Genomic DNA, 13070 nt, shown 5'->3' with positions numbered 1-13070 from the left:
CCCTGCCCAGAAAGCCTCTCTCCTTCCCCCTCTCCCACCTGCCTCCACCCACATTTACCTGGCTGACTCCTGCTTGTTCTTCAAGTCCTTCAAGCTTAGAGGTCATGCTCCTTGACCCTCCCAGGCACCATTTCTTCCTCCCCCACACACACCCCCACACTGGATTATAATGGCCTCTCCTGTCTACACCAATAGCTCTTGGAGGGCAGGGCACTTTCCTGCCTTAATCACAAGAAAATCCTCTGCAAGTGCCCAGTATCATGTAAGTTTCCATTGACTAAATAAATAGATCATGTATAATTCACAGGGGGAAGAACAGGTACATTAAAGCATATCCAAACAGACTTTCTTCTTTTTTTTTTTTTAAGATTTTATTTATTTATTTGAGAGAGAGAGAGAGAGAGAGAGCATGAGCAGTGGGGAGGGGCAGAGGGAGAGGGAGAAGCAGACTCCATGCTGAGCAGGGAGCTCACCGCGGGGCTCGATCCCAGGACCCTGAGATCATGACCTGAGCTGACGCAGACGCTTAACCAACTGAGCCACCCAGGAGCCCCCAAACAGATTTTCTTCTTGTGTAAGTTAGTGATAATTCTTATCAAAAGGAGGTAAGAAACAGATCCTTAAGCAATTATTTCAGGGGCGCCTGGCTGGCTCAGTCGTTGAGCATCTGCCTTCAGCTCAGGTCATGATCCCAGGGTCCTGGGATCGAGCCTCTCATCGGGCTCCCTGCTTGGTGGGAAGCCTGCTTCTCTCTCCCCCATTCCCCCTGCTTGTGTTCCCTCTCTCGCTGTGTCTCTCTCTGTCAGATAAATAAATATTTTTTTTAAAAAGCAATTATTTCAAATGTGGTCAGTAAGGAGCACCCTGCAGTCGTGAAAACTATATATCCTTGCACGACGCTGGGTAACAGTTTCTTGAAGTTGGAGAGCAACATTCTGGGGGTACGCTGGGTAACAGTTTCTTGAAGTTGGAGAGCAACATTCTGGGGGTAGGAGTCGAATGTTAAGTAATCCTGACTCAATTAGCCACTGTTTTGAATCCACATACTGCAGTACTCCTGAAATAGTTGATTATGGACAGTGCAGAAAGAGCTGGGGAGGATCCCATGGAGGGAACAGGCAGGATTCTGAACTCAGCCCTGCAAGCGTGCGTTTGACTCCCAGCTGCAGAACTTGGCAGCTAAACCTCTGAGTGTATTGGGGGTGGGAAGGAAGGAGGGGCATTGGCTCTTGGCTCACACCTGCCAGCTTTCAGGAAACCACACTCTGCAGTGGACATGAAGGGGTGGGATCTCGGACAACCCTTGGCTCGTCTGTAAGTTCCTGTCATTCTCATCTGCTACACACTGCGCTCTTCCAAGTGCTAGGTGCTCAGCAGTTAAATGAACAAAAGATACCTTTCTCTCTCCTCTCCCTTCCCTCTGTGCCTTCCCCATCCCTGCCCAAGGGTGCCTGCCTCCTTTCTAAAAGCTGTATTAACAGGGGAAACAGTTCTCCTATTTACAAAGGTCTCTGCAGGGAACCAAACAACCCTCCCCTCAAAAAAACCACCTTGCCCTAAAATCTCTAGACAGTGACTACCTTTCGGCATTTGCCAGGAAGATTGGACTCAGCAGTGCTTCCCCAGGCTTTCAGGTGAGGGAAACCTGAAATCTCTTCATGACCTGAGAAAGAATTTGGCAGATGGCGCTCCTAGCACTCCTGGGTAGCAAGCAGAGGGGTTTTTTTCCCCCCCCTGTTATCATTTCCTGTAGTCTAAAAAATGAGAGGAATGCAAACACTGGGAAGATACGTACTCAGGCACCAGGTAATAAAAAGATTTAGTAAGAACGGCCATGGGAGATAAGCCCTACCCCTGCCCCTCCTCCCTGAGTCAGAGCGTCCCCCCAGCCTGCCATCCAGAAGCCGCCTGGGCTCCTTCACCCAAACGCTCCCTCCCCGGCTTCACTTCTTACTCCTAAATCATTCTATCTCCTTGTTCTAAGCCAAGGCATGCATTATTAACATCGTTCCCACTTTTTTTCAACTTCCCCATTCATTTCTACCCATCTGCTGCAAATTCTAGGTGGCTGGGTTTTTTTTTTTTTTTTAAGTTCAATTTTTTTTCCTGCACAAATGTAGTAGAAACCAAAAGAGGGGGAAAAAACCAAAACCCAGATCCCACCACCCTTATCTTACTGTCCCTGGCCCAGATTTTCCTTTCAGTATTTGACCTTGAACAGACATGATTTCTATAATTAAGGAGAGATAGTGTAGGACAACGGTTGAAACTGGGTTTAGGGGTCAAGTGATCCTAGGTTTGAACCTTGGCTCAAATCACTTCCTCCGTGCCTCAGTTTCTTCCTCTGACAATGGGAGTAGCCTTAGTACCTAACCCATTGGGTCACTGTGAGAGATAAATATGAGCTCAGCATCCAGCACAGGGTTGGTCATCCCCAAACACTAGCTTGGGTGTGGTGGGAGGCAGAGAGTGAATGCAATTTTCGACTCTGCCTTTTCTCACTTTAAATTGTATAATAAGCATTTTTCCAAGTTACTTTTTTCTGCCGTGTCCTGTTCTTTTCTGAACTGTAGGCCCCAGACTGAGGATAAAGCCAGGTCCCACTCAGCTTTGGGATCCCAGTATCCGGGGACACATCCAGCACTGAGTAAAAATTACTGGAAAGAATAATCATCCTCCTTTTTTCTTTCCTTCCTTCCTTCCTTCCTTCCTTCCTTCCTTCCTTCCTTCCTTCCTTCCTTCCTTCCTCCCTCCCTCCCTCCCTCCCTCCCTCCCTTCCTTCCTTCCTTCCACCCAACGTGGGGCTCAAACTCACGACCCCAAAATCAAGAGTCACAGGCTCTACCAACCGAGCCAGCCAGGAGCCCCAAAAGAATAATCATTTTAAACGGCTCTGCCCTGAGCTGACCATTCGAAGAGGTCTGATATATGCATAGGTCCCGTTTCTTCACTTTTATAAACAACATGGCTGTTGACATCTCCCCACACGCAGCCTGTTCGTTCCCAGGGGACGGGGATGTCGTTAATTTCATAAATTCTTTCTGAATAAAGAATCTGAGCATTTTTTTTACACTCTCCAAACATGTTGCCAGATTGCCATCAGAAGGGCTGTACCAAATTTACACTTTACACTGTCGTCGGTAGCAATTTGACGAGAACGACTTCTTGCGCTGATTTACAGTTTTTCTCTTGGATCTAGAATCCGGGCCCGGCTGGCTCCCCTGCTCAGCAGGAGGCGTATAAAAAGAGAGTCTGAACGATGGCTGTCAAGAGAAGAGGGAGGAGTGTCTGGTTTTGTTTGTCGGTGTTTCTGTCGACTGGGCTGGGCCGGGTGGGGCTGGGAGCACTGAATCAGTGCGCCCTCTCCTTGCCTGCTCTTTGGCCCCCAGACACCTTCCCAGGTGGGTTCTGGAACATTCCACAACCCTGGAAGATTCTCTTCCGGTGACCATTAGTGTTCCTAAGGTTATCCCTGCTCTGACACCAGCCTGGCACTTCATTCCGGCTTCTTGCAGTAAGTCAATCAGTCACTCCTGGAAAGAGAATCCCTCAAGAGGCTCTGGCATCTATAGTCGGCTTTCTGTTCCTGGGGTGGGGGGGAGGCAGGGGGGTACAGGGCAGCCTCCAGGTCCGCAGCCGCGGCTCTGGACCACCCTGCCAGCCTCTTAGCACTGCCTGCGTCACTCACCCAGGTGCTGTGGCAGCCCCGAGGCCCCTCCCCGTGCCCCCTTGACTCTGGCCCTCCTCCTCTGGGGGTGGCCCTTGTTTGCAAACAGCCACGGGAAGTTTTGACGCGGCTGATTAACCAGACTCCCACGGCTCTGAGTTCTTAGTCATTGTGGCAAGTCTCAACCTTCCGCCTGCCCGGCCGACATCACCAGCTTCCAGGTGACGGGGAAGAAGTGACTAGGAGCTCACTAGTTTCAGTGGCTTCCATCCGTCATCTTGGGGGCGGGGGTGGAGGGGGAGAGAACCTCCACCCATCCCAAACGAGTGGAAATCCACACAGGGCCTGAATGCCACAGCAGGAATTTAAAATAATTTGATTTAGCTTGCCTTGGCTGAGAGACAGCTATGTGCGATTAAAACGAAAACGACAGGCCCACGATGTAGTCACTCATGTCAGGGGCCCTAGATCAGTAAACCAAGACCTAAACCTGATCGACCTGTAGTTTCGACCCTCGCACCCAAGAATGTAATCTTTAACCAGTCAATGTGGGAATTTCCTGGTCGGCCCGAGATTTGCTGATAGACCCCTTCTGAGGTGTACAGAGGGTGACCTTGCCTAAAACGGTGTTCTTTGCTAATCATTTCCTTTTTTCTCATTCCTTCTCTGCCTTTAAAAACCTTTCTTATCTGTAGCTCGACAGAGTTCGTTTCTATTTGCTAGACGGGATGCTGCCCGATTTATAGATCATTAAATAAAGCCTCTTTGATCTTTGCATTTACTCAGATGAATTTTGTTTTTTAACAGTGCCAAGCACTGGGCTAACTCTTTACAGGCAGGGTTGGTTGCCTTGGGTTTTATTTAATCTTCTCAACCACATGTGCAATGTTATAATCCCATTTTACAGATGGAGAAACTGAGGTACTATGTTTTAAGAACGGCTAGGCGGAGGCCCCTGAATGAGTAGGGGGCAGCTGTGGGCAGATGGCTTTGGGGTATTGGAAAAGGCAGGTGCTCCGGGCCAGGAGCCCTGTTCCCAACCCCTGAGTGACCTTTCGCAGATGTCTTCCTCTCTCTGGGTCTCCTGCCCCTCCCTGAGTAAATGAGGAGGGTGGCCTGGCGACCTTTCCAGCACCAAAGCCACGAGGGAGTGAGTGGACAATATGGAAGGGATGACTCTTGAGATTCTGCCTGCTGAAGGCCTGGGCCAGGAGGGGGTAATTCCAGCCTGAGGCTCTGGCTTCACTGTTCACGAGTCATGTCACAAACGAGTGGGGCAAAAGTAAGGAGATTAGTGGTTGGGGGCAGGGGTGGGGATTGGGAGTGACTGCTAATGGGGTTTCTTTTTTGGGATGATGAAATATTCTATAATTAGATTATGGTTATGGTTGCACAATTCTGCAAATATACTACAAACCATTGAGTTGTACACTTTTTTTTTTTTTTTTTAAGATGTATCTATCCATTTTGGAGAGAGAGAGAGCATGAGCAAGAGGGGCAGAGGGAGAGGGAGAGAGAAGCAGACTCTGGGCTGAGTGTGGAGCCCGCCGTGGGGCTCAGTCCCACAAGCCCAAGATCACAACCAGAGCCAAAACTGGAAGTCGGATCCCCACGTGCCCCAAGTTGTACACTATAAATGGGTAAATGTTATGGTATGTTAATTATATCTCAATAAAGCTGTTTAAGAGGGAAAGGAAAGTAGGAAGGAAGAAAAGGAAAGAGGGAGGGAGGGAAGGAGGGAGAGGGAAGGAGGGAAGAGGGAAGGAGGGAGGGAGGGAGGGAGGGAGACCTGCATAAACCTTGGGTCAGAGCTGCCTTTGGGATTTGCCTCCTGGGAGTGGGACCCTTGGCACCCAGCCCTTGGCTGATTCTCTCTCCTCCAAGCACCCACCCAAGCTCTTCTCCCAGAGCCTAGGGAGGGTGTCTGGGAAGACACAGAAGTGGCAGGCGATGGCTCCAAATTCTGACCAGAAGTGTCAGGAGCTCCTGGTGTCCTTGAAGGCCGAAGGGCCCAGGAATCAAAAAGCAGGTGTGGGCCCGGAGGAATGGGGAAGAGGGGGTGGGGGTGGCAAGAAAAGGGATGAAGGCCAAAGCAGGGGCAGCGTCCCGGAGGAGGCCCTGAGCTGCGGCCCAGTGCTGCCCCTGGCTTTGTTTGCCAGCCAGGGGCTCTCTCGGTTGCTTAGAGACATTGTGGCACTCCAGAGTGCCCGCACAAGAAATCCCTGCCACCCCTGAGGGCCCCCCTTCCCCCGCAAACTGGTACAGCTGTCTTCTTGTCAGCAGTGGGGGACACAGACAGATGCAGCTGTCCCAGAGGCCACGTCAGCCCAGACTTGACCCCAAGCCAGGTGCACAGGTGCAGGGGACCTAAAATGAGGGCCAAACTGGCCTGTACGAAGCAGGAGCTCAATCCACTCCTGCTGTTAGGGCAACTTACTGTTGAAAGAGGAGACTCCCAGAGGGTCTGGGAGGCACGGCCTCCCTGTCGAAATCTCTCCCTTGCAAGCGCCTCTCCCAGACAAACCTCACCCAGCGCACATCCTCTTCACTCAAGCCCCCTGGGGCAAATGGCACTGGACTGCCCAACCCTAAGGGAACCAAGGAAGCTACCTCTCGGAGACTATAACCACCTTCTGAGTCCTAGCCTTCAGGTCAAACCCGCGTGCCTGCCAAGCACCTGCTTGTCAAGAATTAGGACTTTGCTCTGCTCTGAAGCAGACCTCCAGCCGGGCATCCTGCTCATGACCAGAAGCTCCTGGCCGCTGGGAACCTCTCGCCCGGGTGGGCTCAGTCCTCTGCAGTGGACTTCTTCACAGGGAAGAGACCCGAATGCTTCCCTGGCATACAGGCTGGCAGAGGCTGAGGGGATACACCCCAGCTCCAGACGAGGGCTCTTGCCTTCTTTCTACTAGGGGTGCATGTGTTATTGGCCCCACTCTGTAGCGTTGACCCCAGGCAGGCTGGCTCTAGAGTCCAGGTCTTGAACCACTGCACCATACTGCTTCTCAAGGGGACCGCCAATGGGGTCCTGGTCACTCTCAGCATGCAGTCAACGCTCTTCAGTCCCCACTGGCTGCTGACCTGCCCAGCCTTCTCTCTCAGTCATGCCCCCCAAGGCACCTGTCTCTGTTCCTTCAGTCTACCATGCGTCTGTGCATTCCCACCTTTGTACCTCCATGAGGACAGCTCATTCTCCTCGGGAGGCTCAATGGAAAGACTCCTCCATTGGGCCTTCCTGACTCTACCCAGCCAGAACCCCCCCAGGACCACTGACCCTTCCCTTAACTCACTTAGTACCCTGGGCTGGAGTTTGTGGGGGACTTACCAGTCTCCTCCATTAGAATGGAGCTCCCAGATTCAGGCTCCCATGCTGGGTGACCTTGCATAAAGCATTTGACCTCTCTGAGCCTCGATGTCCTCATAAATGGCAGCCATTATGGCTAATATTAATTAAGCACTTATTGTGTTCCAGGCACTATGTGCTAAGTACTTTATGTACATGAGCTCATGTAATCCTTACAAGCACCCTGGGAGGTGGCTACTACTTGCCCATTTTACAGATGCAGAAACCATCACTGTTGTCCGGATCACCACTGTTAACTTTGTCCCAAAGCCTAGCACGTAGCAGATGCTCAAATCCTGTTCCTTAAATTCCGATGTGGTGAAACTGGGAGGGGACTTGGATAGAAGAGAGTTCCAGCAGAAACGGCACCCTGCACGCACTCCAGAGCGCTCAGGCCTGGCCCTGTCCTGGCTGGGCGATACCATCTTTGGAAGCTGACACCCCAGACAAGGAAGGCTGGGGACCTGGGGTGGTTTTCGTGCTCCAAGCTCAAACCCCCCAGTGAATTCTAGGACCCACCCCCCCAACATTTCTCAGAAGGCCTCGGGGCTACTTTGCAAGGGTCTTTGCCCTTCACTCCCACTGGGTGAGCGGCGACCACATCAGGCTCCCGGCCTGGCTGTCCAACACACACGCCTGAACCCCCTCCCCGGAGAAGCTGGGGGTGCCCCCCAAAATGGGTGCTGCCCCTGATGCTGGAAACACCAGCTCCCAAAGTGAAAGTGAGGCGCTCACTCCGAAGAAACACTCCATTTGCCGCAGGGAAGAAGGGGAAATTGTCTGCTGTCTCCACGATGCCCGGCCTGGCTTGTCCACAGCAGGGCTGCCTGGGTTCATGGCGTCACAGCTCTGGCTTACCGCAAACACCCCCAAGACCCCCACCCCCTGTCCTCACTTCCCCCACCGGGGTACACAGGCAGGGCTTGGCGCCTAGGTTAAGTCTGTGTCCCTGGGGCCTGGGCGTCCATTCATGTGACAGACTCGACAGGGCTGCCCCTGCCCAGCAGACTGGCTTTTACATCCTTGAACTTCAATTGGGGTGGTCAAGAGTCCTGTCCCTTCTTCCCCTGGGGCCTCCGAGCCCCGCGACCCCCCCGCCCCGATGTAAATGACTGGACACAAACAGGAAGGAGGTGGTCATACTCTGACACCAGCCATTTGAGCTGCTACTAATAGTCATTTGTAGATGTGCTTGGCACTGTGGGGCAGAGGGGAGGGAGGGCGCCCGCCACTTCCCATAGCTCCTCGAGTCCTCAAAACATCCCCATTTATAGGTGAGAAAACTGAGGCCCTAAAAGATAAAGGGCCCAGTCCAAGGAAAGTGCCAGAACCAGGCATTCTGAGGCCACTTCTCTCCCCTGCCCACCTGAAACCCAAAGCCTGACTCTCCTTGCCCTGAACTCAGAAGCCACGCCTGGCCCCCGGGGAAGGCAGGGTCCTCATCCCAGAGGCCTGTCTCACCCTGATTCCCCCCGAAGGAGGCCTCAGAGGAGCCGCCTTCAGTCACTGAACAGAAGCTGGGCAGAAGGCAAGGGTTCTGCCTGCCACGGGGGAACCTCTGGGCTCAGTGAGTCACAGCTGACATTCTTCGTCTACGAGTTATAAAACCACAAGGGGCTGCGGAGTGACAGCCGACTGCTCGGTCTGTCGGAAGAATGTTGTTGCCAGACAGGTTCATGAGGCATCTGCCGAGCTGGGCTCCAGAAACCAGACCTGGGCTCTTGCCACACCAGGTGGCTCCCAGGAGGCCTCGGCCACCGGGCAGCCACCACCCCTCCCCACAACAAGCGCTCAGGGAGACCCACCCCCAAACCTCGGCATAACCCCCAAGATGCGCGGGAGCCAGCCACCCCTGCCCCCCACGGGCAGCCAACCCATCCAGGCAAGGGCTTTCGGGGACCGTGGGCTGCACAACCACCCCACCCCACCCAAGGCTGGAGGGCAGAGGGGTGGCAGGGTCTCCCCCAATCAAGTCTGTAGCCAGCACAGAACCTTTCTTGAACCATTACTACAGAAATGATGAGCATGATAACGATAATACTTTGCCCAGATGCCAGGGACTGCCCTGGACACTTTTTTCTGGATTGTCACCTGTATGGATTTCCCGGTGGTTGCTGTAACAAATTATCACAATCTGAATGGCTTGAACAACAGCAATGTAGTCCCTCATAGTTCTAGAGACTAGAGGTCCAAATTCAAGGCGTTGGTAGAGCCACACCTCCTCGGAAGGCTTTAGGGAAGAATCCTTCCTGGCCTCTTGCAGCTGTTGGGGTATCTCGGCTTATATAGGGACCACTTCAATCTCCGTCTCTGTCTACAATGCTGTTCTCCTCTTTGTGCGTCTTTGTCTTTGTCCAAATTTGTCTTTTCTTTTAAAGGCATCAGTCATATTGGATTAGGGCCCGTTCTAATCTAGTATAATCTCATCTTAACTTGATTACCTCTGCAAAGACCCTATTTCTTTAAAGAAGGTCACATTCACGGTTCCAAAGGGACATGAATTTGTAGGAGACAGTTCAACCCAGTACATCACACATAATTCTCCCAACAACCCCGATACTGCTCTTACCACCATCTTACAGGTAATAAAATTGAGGCTCAGAGAGGTTAAGCAACTGGCCCAAGGTCACACAGCCAGGGCTGGAACCCAGTCTCTCTGATTCTACAACTCACACCATACTGCGCCAGATGTCATCCTCATCACCGACTCCTCACTGGGTCCCAACAGTTCAGTGGGAACAAAGCTTCTCCTGGCCGTCACCACACTTTCTTCCTGCCACAGCCCTGAGGGCCCTGGCTTACAGTTTACAAAGGCAACGAAGACTCCCTTAGTTAACTTGACCAAGGCCGCACAGCTAAAGGGTGGCAGATCTCTTGACCCCGAGGCAGGCCTAGCACACTCCACTAGAGAGGCTCCAAGTGGGGGTCTAACGGGAACATTCCAAGGCTTTGCCAAGCCAGTGGAGGTATTTACCTAGCGTGATCAATGCCCACGCTGTGTTTATTTCAGCCACACTTGCCAAGCCCATAAAAGGGATTGTAAATCTGTGGCTTAAATTCACCTCCTCGGGTTTCAGCCCCTCGTCCCGGACTGTTCTCTGCCACCCGCAAGGCCAGCTGTTGGAGTGGTTACCAAGAGGAGGAAAACCAGGTCAAGACCACAGAAGGGCCTCACAGCCCACAACAGATACCAACGCAGTGCGCGCCGTCCCCCCAGTATCTCCCAGACGAAGGGGCGTCGCGACACCAACACAGCCCGCTGTTGGCCCCATGCCAGGCACTGCTCCAGGCACAGTCTAGCACTTTCTGATAATCCTCACAAATGCCCCACGATGTAGGCACTACTGGTTCCCCGATTTTCCCGGAGGAAGAGACGGAGGCTCAGAGGAAGCTCACTCTGCTGGCGAGTGGCCATGCCAGGACTCGGTCCCAGGCCCGCCTGAGTCCAGAGCCCTGTCTTGTCTCTGCAGAAAGTGCTCTCAGGGGCCGTTCAAGGCTGCGAGTGTGGCCACTGTGAGGGGAGCACCTTAGAGAATGCAAGTGATGCAGAGGGACTGGGGGACGATTTGAGAGAGGGAGGACAGATTGGGGACCAGCAGGCCGGGCTAGCCAGTGCGCTCTGGGCCATGCAGGGCAAGGGGGAGGACACAGCTTGGCACAGGCAGGGACGTGGGAGCCTGGGAGGCCTCTCCTCTGATCCACCATGACAGCCAGAGAGGTCCTAACATGAAAAGCAGACCACATCGCCTTCTGACTTTAAAAACCCCAGTGGCTTCCCATGGAGCTCACAACAGATCCAGACTCCTTCCTGTGGTCAACAAGACCCTGCAGGGCTAGCTCCGTTGACCTCCTTCAGCTCAGCTCAGCTCTAGCTGCATAGGCTTCCTTCTTACTCCCCAAGCATGCCACCGGGCCTTTGCACTTACTGTTCCCTCTGCCTAGAATGCCATTCTGCCAACTCTGTGCATGCTGGCTCCTCATCCTTAGAACCTCAGCTCTGCTGTGCCCTCCTCAGGGTGGCCTTCCATGGCCACCAATCCAGCATCAAAGATCCCGTTATTGTCTAGGTAATCTCCCCATTATCTTTCTTTCATAGTACTTCATGCAACCTGCCGTCGTCCTGTTTATTTATTGTACACTCCTTAATTGTCTTTTTCCCCTCAAGGTAAGGACTTTGTCTTGTTCCCTGCTGACCCCAGTGCTTCCTGTGCAGGTGCTCAGTGGCTATTTGTCAAATGAATAAATGAATGAATTCAGCAGAGAAATAAAGCCACAGACAGAGCATCCGAAGAAAGCCTGGGAAAAGACCAGACTGGTAGTGGGGAGGGCCCGGGAGTGACCCGTGAGGCCAAGGCCTGAGCAGAAGCTGCTGGGGAAATCCTGGGGAGGTGAGGAGTGTATGAGCCACGAGGGGCCGCCTGGCTGCAAACAAGGGCAGAAATGGGCAGAAAGGAGGCTGTTTTCTCAAAAGCAGTGCAGACCAGACTCGTGGCCAACCAGCGGGCAGAGGAGACCACGGAGAGTCTGGTAAGAGTTTAAAGGTTACTTGTCACGGTGACAAGCAAAAGGTAGGCCCCAAGGCATGCTGCCCTGTTTTACTCATTCATTTGTCCATGAGGATCAAACACCTACCAGGTGCTGCCCGTGAGGAGAGCCGCTCTGCGAGGGGCAGTGGGTGGAGGAGGCAGGGACTGGGACAGGGTAAAGGAGGGTAAAGGAGGAGGTCCGGGACGCCCGGGGCTGCTGGGCCTTGAGCCGGGAGGACTTCCCGGAGGAGAGTGACCAGAGCCCCTGAGACGTTGCAGCTCTGGGCAGAGGCAGCTGCAGGAAGGGGGGCCAGGTGTCCCCCTACTGCTCTAGCTCTAGCCACAGACACGGAGACCCGGCCAGGGAGGGTTCCTTAGTCCTGGCCCTCCTCCAGCTGGGCAGGAGGACTTGGATCAGGACTTGTTTAGACTCAAAGGTGAACTTTCACCCTGGAATCCTCTGCACTCCTCTGCCTGCAATCTCTCCAAGGCTCTGAAAGCTAATTGCTCCCTTGTGTTTTGTAGGCCTGGGGGATGTGGGGGAAGTTCAAGGGTCAGCCTTCCTATCTCTGTAGATGCGTGGGGGAGGGTTCTAGGTAGGGGATGGCTGAGGATCTTGACAATAACTTGCTGACTTCATTGCTCCAGAAGTTAAACAAAAACAACATCGGCAAATAAAAAATAGAGAAAATTCCCCCAGAGTACGATAGCCCAGTGGTTAGAAACATGGGCTCTGGGGTTAAAATGTGGGTCCACCCCTCACCAGCTGAATGACCTCAGGCGAGCCCCTAAACCTCCCTGAGCCTGTTTCCTTTTGCTCCAAATGGGGATAGTCTTTCAAAGGGTTGTTGAAGAGATGAATGAGATCATGTATATGATGAGCCTGGTACACAGTAGGTGCTCAATACATGGTAGCACTTATACAGGGCCAATGATGTGCCCAGGCATCACTAGAGGATCCTTCATTCTACAAAATAACTGGCTTATCCTCTTCAAAAATGTCAATGTCATGAAATACAAAGAAAAACTCTGGAATTATTAGGGATCGAAAGGAGACTCAAGGGACCTGGCCGCTGAAGGGCACACCCGAGCTTGATTTCCCTTGGCCATAAAGGGCATTATTGGGACAATTGACAAAACCCCAATACAGGCTGTAGATTAGACTTGTAGTATTGTCTCAGCATTAATTGGCTGGTTGTGATCAACATACAGTGGTTATAAAAGAGAATTTCTTGTTTTTAGGAACTATACACTGAAGTATTTAGAGATAAACAGGTGTTATGTCAGCAACTTTCTCTTAAATTTCCGAGAAAGAGAGAGAAAAGGATAAAGCAAATGTAAAATGTTAACACCCATGGGATCTAGGTGGAGGATACCTCAGATTTATTTGGATTATTCTTGCAGCCCTTCTGTAAAGTCTCTAATTATGAAAGGAAAAGAAGAAGAAGAAATGCACGGTCCTTGCCCTTGAAAGGATGCATGGTTCTGGCATATTCCCCTGCCAGAGGAGAGCATGTCCCTCTGGTGGCAGGCT

Source organism: Halichoerus grypus, chromosome 15 (genome assembly GCF_964656455.1).
Source record: "Halichoerus grypus chromosome 15, mHalGry1.hap1.1, whole genome shotgun sequence".
In the NCBI taxonomy this organism is placed as follows: Eukaryota; Metazoa; Chordata; class Mammalia; order Carnivora; family Phocidae; genus Halichoerus; species Halichoerus grypus.
Note: the sequence above shows the minus strand (reverse complement) of the source record.